We start from the raw sequence: 6,000 nt of genomic DNA, 5'->3' as shown, positions 1-6,000 counted from the left end.
TTTAGCCTCTGACAAGCTAAACTAGTTGTGTGACCTCCCTGAGCCTCCACTTACTCTTCCATAAAATGGGGATAAAGCCATTGCCCTCCCTCTCCTGGGTGGCACGAGGTGCTGGTAACTACTGGTTGGCAGGGTGCTGAGGGGCTGACGAGCTCTGTCTGACACATTTCTCTGCGTCTCCTCCGGACTCCACACTTTCCCTCCCCAGGAGCAGCCCTGCAGCTCGCTCAGACCTCAGCAACGCTGGGCGAGGGAGCAGGCGTCTCTCTGTTTCATAGCTCCCGTCAAAACAGGAGACTTGCCTGACCTTCGTTCGGCTCACACCTGGGCATTGTGGAGGTGGGAGGGCCACCTGCCACCTGCCATTCTGGGGCCCTGCTGCATGTGGGAGGCTGCTCAGGGCTGGGGCACCCAGAGGCGGTGTCACTGGCCTGGAGGCAGCCATGCATTGGGCTTCTGGCTGAGGAGGGGCCTGCCCAACCAGGGCCTTCTCGGGGCCGAGTGATGACCACGGCGGAGGACCAGAGCCCGGCGGAGGACCAGAGCCCGGCCCAGCCTGGTGGGACGAGGGAGCAGAGGTGGGTGCTGTGTGTCCGATTGTGCAGGGAGAGGAAGCAGCACCCATTGGGAGAGGAGACGGTGGCGTCCGTGGGCAGAGCTAGCCTTGCCCCAGTCCGTCCACCAGGGATGAAAAGGGGGTGCAGAGGAAACTTTGAGGTTCCTGTGTATCCACGGAGCCTGCAAGCCAGCCTCCATCACCACTCCTAAGGGGTAAGACAAGCCTCCTCATGAAGCATGATGGCCTTTTGTAGCTACGTTTTCCTCTTTAGTCTAGCTGTGAGATTCATTTCTACCCAAAGTCATCCAGATGGGGGATACTCGGGAGCCAGCAGAGCAGCACACGGTATGCTCAAGTCGAGGCCGGAGTCGCTTGGAACAGCTCTGTCTGGCCCTGAGTAGAAGGATGGAAAAGGAGTAGTTGTTGGATCTCCCTGGCTAGTTTTCAAATGCCAGTGTGCTCATCTGCAGAATGGGATCATAAAAATGTTAAGCTCCTTCAGTTGGCTGGTATCAGCACTCATTCCTGTGTGCTGGACATTCTCCTGTGATCCAGGGGTTCTTTTTTTTTTTAACATCTTTATTGGAGTATAATTGCTTTACAATGGTGTGTTAGTTTCTGCTTTATAACAAAGTGAGTCAGCTATACATATACATATATCCCCATATCCCCTCCCTCTTGCGTCTCCCTCCCACCCTCTTTAACCCACCCCTCTAGGTGGACACAAAGCACTGAGCTGATCTCCCTGTGCTATGCAGCTGCTTCCCACTAGCTATCTATTTTACATTTGGTAGTGTATATATGTCCATGCCACTCTCTCACTTTGTCAGTCACTTTACCCTTCCCCCTCCCCGTGTCCTCAAGTCCATTCTCTACATCTGCATCTTTATTCCTACTTCCTTATTTGTACTGACATGCCTTCTGCTCAGCGGAAAAGCATCCCATTGGATAGTGGGCTCTTGCTTTCATCCTTAGCTAAATTCAACTTCTCTAAAATGTGTAAGAGAGCTGAGATCCAAGAGGATGGTGGTCCACATCTCCAGGCCCATGGCATTGAATGCCACTTGAAAATCAAGATCTCTTAATTTCTGGAAATGGAGTGGTGAGGTCTAGTCCCAGGGTAGGGACTAGTTTAGGGAATGATGTCAGGGGCCTGTCTAGTTCAGTTTCTAGCCCCTACCTTCTTTTAAAGCCACCACTGTCTTTAGCTCTAGCGTGTTACCAAGTGACTTGTCAATGTCAGAGGAGCCGTGCAAAGAATCTTCGGCTCGTCGTTAACCTCATTCCAGCATGTAATTAGCCTAAAAGTCCTCCTCGCTGCCTCCATTTAGTGTTACATGATAAAGAATAAGATATTTTCAGGACATCGTGAAGAGTTCAACTTAACTTTAAAGAGTTAATTATGAGGCTTCCCTGGTGGCACAGTGGTTGAGAGTCCACCTGTCGATGCAGGGGACGCGGGTTCATGCCCCAGTCCGGGAAGATCCCACATGCCGTGGAGCGGCTGGGCCCGTGAGCCATGGCCGCTGAGCCTGCGCGTCCGGAGCCTGTGCTCCGCAACGGGAGAGGCCACAACAGTGGGAGGCCCACGTACCGCACAAAAAAAAAAAAAAAAAAAGAGTTAATTATCCCCAGGAGCCCAAGATCCAAGAATTAAACCGTTTCTTTTCCAGTGTCAGACTTCCAGACGGAGTTCACGGCCACTTCCTCCAAGAAACTTGAGATCGACATTGGTTTGAAAGTAGAACCACCAGAGTGTGCAGTGACAGGTTGGAAAAAGTAGTTTGATTCGGCCCTTCCTCCTACTCTGGGCCATGTGTTTTTAGAGATACCATCTGTACAGCGTCGGAGAGAAAAGAGAACCAAGGAGAGCTGGAATTCTACTTACCCTCCTAGTTCCATGGGGCGAATCCAGCTAAAGCTATTTGTAATCTCTGAGCTGGAGAGACCAACAGTGTGTCCAGAGTTCAAAGGGAGTTCAGCCCTAATCTGGACGTTACAATCTGAGCCAATCTAACCATGCAGGCTCTGAGGACATTATTATCAGTCAAGTGTAATTATAGATAAAATAGTTTTATTAATCACCTTCCTAAGGAGACTGTGTTTATCTGATGGCTATGCATGGCATGGGGGAATCTGTGCTGTGTGTGGTGGGTCTCTGGGGAGAACAGGGTGTCTGAGGGAGAGCATGGCAGATATAGGAGCGAGTGTGTCTGGGAGCTGTGTCTAAGGGTTATGCAGGCTCTGTACACGAGGGATGGTAGAATTCTGCCTATTCTCCCCTATACCTTGGATCTGTCATAATTCTTTTCCCCAAAAAAATAGACTTTTCTATATTTGTACTTAGCTAGGGTCTATGGAGCTCCCAACTGCCAATTCCACCTGCAGGTGCCCTCTTTTTATTTATTTATTTTCTTTAATGGGAGTATAGTTGCTTTACCATGTTTGTTAGTTTCTTTGGTACAACAAAGTGAATCAGCTATATGTATACTTTTATCCCCTCCCTCCAGGACCTCCCTCCCTCCCCCCCATCCCACCCATCTATGTCATCACAGAGCACCAAGCTGAGCTCCCTGTGCTATACCGCAGGTTCCCACTAGCTATCTATTTTACACATGCTAGTGTATATATGTCAGTCCTAATCTCCCAGTTCGTCCCACCCTCCCCTTCCCCCACCGTGTCCACATGTCTGTTCTATGTCTGTGTCTCTATTCCTGCCCAGCAAATAGGTTCATATGTACCATTTTTCTAGATTCCACATATATGCGTTAATATACGATACTTGTTTTTCTCTTTCTGGCTTACCTCGCTCAGTATGATAGACTCTAGGTCCATCCACATCTCTACAAAGGACCCTATTTCATTCCTTTATATGGCTGAGTAATATTCCACTGTATATATGTACCACATCTTCTTTAGCTATTCATCTGTCGATGGACATTTAGGTTGGTTCCAGGTCCTGGCTATTGTAAATAGTGCTGCAATGAATATTGGGGTACATGTGTCTTTTTGAATTATGGTTTTCTCAGACTATATGCCCAGTTCTATTTTTAGTTTTTTAATGAACATCCATACTGTTCTGGCAGATGCCCTCTTTAGCCACTAATTGTCTGCCACATTTTCAAATCTTACCTCCAGATCTATCTTGGCTTGTCTTAAACGTCCATCACCTTAAACTAGTTTGTCAGTTGCAAGGGATCCTGAAAGAGTAGTGCTCCTTCTGTTCTGAATATTGTTTGGCCTGACCGGAAGTCAACTCCACTCACCTCTGGTCAGGATAAATGAACTCTTCGAGGCTACACTCACCTCTGGTCAGGGTAAATGAAACTCCTTTTCATTTCATGAAAAGATCCTCCAGAAGGTCTCCAGTTCTGATTTAAACTTGATTAAACATCAGTGGTCAGGTGGGTGTCAGGTAACACTCCAAGGCTAGGTTCCCCCTACAGTGAGGGCTAAGCAGCTTCCCAGAGACTGTGGACCAGGCACGTAGCCAGCCTGGTCATCTCCGCCCTTCCCCCCAGTCTACTGGCAGCGTTAGGTATTTGGACAGCCTCTCTCGGCACAGGCATGGTCTGTTGGCCAATTGTGCAACTCACCGCTTGCTTTGGCTGGAATACTTGACCCCAGTTGATTATTTCCTCCCTCGGAAGGCCTTGTGCAAAATCTGTCTTCTGCCTTAATGCAGAGGTGCCACCTGAACTTTGCCCAAAATGACAGCTGCAGCCTGGAGTGGATATAACCCCCAAATCAAAAAGACCCAGTGCCTGTTTCCCTTCCATAGAGGCAGGTGGCATTCACATTCTCCTCTGGGTACTGCAGAAGGGGTGAACTTACCAAAGCCCACTCACAGGGTTTGTGCACAAATATGTTAAACTGGGCCAGCTGGGTTCTCTATGGCCAAGTGGCAGACCTGTTGGCCACTCTATAAAGTGAGTTGTTGGGATTCCTACGGTCTCTTTGCTCCCAGAAAGGCACACTGGAGCTCAGGAATAAAAAAAGTTTGGATGAGGAAATGAACATCTTATAAAAGTATTGTTCCATTTAAGATAATTAATAACTGTTGGCCAAATATGGTGGCCTTCTCCTAACTCCCAAGGTTGATCCCCTTTTGATAGATACCAGATAAGAGACTGAAAATGAACCAATGGATGGATGAATATCTACTAGGTGCCAGATGCACATACCTGTATTATTTCAATTAATCTAGTGAATAGCTAATATTACTCTCATTTTGTTGATTAGGAAATTGAGGGTTGGATAAGTTTAATAACAACAACAGCAGCAGCAATACTAATAATAAAAATATAGTAAGTAGTATAGCTATCATTTATTGAGTATTTAATAAATGCCAGGCATTGAGTTAAGTACTTCTTGTTTTATATTATCCATTTAATTCTCACCAGAACTCTGTGAAGTAACAGTGTATTTATCCAAGCTTTTAGATGAGGAAACTGTGTCTTAGGAAGATAATTATCGCTGGCTACCAAGTGATAGCACTAAGCTTTGAACCCATATATAACAGATTCAAAACCCAGTACTCTTTCTTGCACTTGTTTTTCCTTTGCTACCTTCTCATCTGGCTTTTGCTCTTAACAATACCACAGTTGTCTGTTTAGTTATTGTATCACTTGAAGATGTTCAGCCAATTTGCACAGCAAAGGAAACCATAAACAAAATGAAAAGACAACCCACAGAATGGGAGAAAATATTTGTAAATGATGCAACCAACAAGAGATTAATCTCCAAAATATACAAACAGCTCATGCAGCTCAATATCAAAAAACCAAAAAACCCAATCAAAAAAAGGGGCAGAAGACCTAAATAAACATTTCTCCAAAGAAGACATACAGATGACCAATAGGCACATGAAAAGATGCTCAACATCACTAATTATTAGAGAAATGTAAATCAAAACTACAATGAGTTATCACCTCACACCAGTCAGAATGGCCATCATCAAAAAGTCCACAAACAATAAATGCTGGAGAAGGTGTGGAGAAAAGGGAACCCTCCTACACTGTTGGTGGGAATGTAAATTGGTAAAGCCACTATGGAGAACAGTATGGAGGTTCCTTACAAAACTAAAAATAGAATTACCATGTGACCCAGCAATCCCACTACTGGGCATATACCCAGAGAAAACCATAATTTGAAAAGATACATGCACCCCACCATGTTCATTGTCGCACTATTTACAATAGCCAAGACATGGAAGCAGCCTAAATGTCCACCGACAGAGGAATGCATAAAGAAGATGTGGTACATATATACAATGGAATATTACTCAGCCATAAAGAAGAATGAAATAATGTCATTTGCAGCAACATGGATGGACCTAGAGATTATCATACTAAGTGAAGTCAGGCAGAGAAAGACAAATTTCAGATGATATCGCTTATATGTGAAATCTAAAAACACGATGCAAATGGACTTATTTACAA

General features: G+C 45.6%; 1 protein-coding gene across 1 annotated transcript in view; it reads left to right on the top strand.

Annotated features, from left to right (window-relative positions):
- Nucleotides 1–540: 540 nt before the first annotated feature.
- Nucleotides 541–6,000, top strand: part of ELF5 (E74 like ETS transcription factor 5) — a gene marked incomplete at both ends in the record, with an annotated part of 42,505 nt that continues 37,045 nt past the window's right edge. Inside the window, one exon of the mRNA XM_081240818.1 lies at nucleotides 541–578. The remainder of the gene's footprint in view (nucleotides 579–6,000) is intronic.

Source organism: Mesoplodon bidens (genome assembly GCF_964165515.1).
Source record: "Mesoplodon bidens genome assembly, chromosome: 7".
NCBI classification, from domain to species: domain Eukaryota; kingdom Metazoa; phylum Chordata; class Mammalia; order Artiodactyla; family Ziphiidae; genus Mesoplodon; species Mesoplodon bidens.
This window is presented reverse-complemented; position numbering and strand designations above follow the sequence as displayed.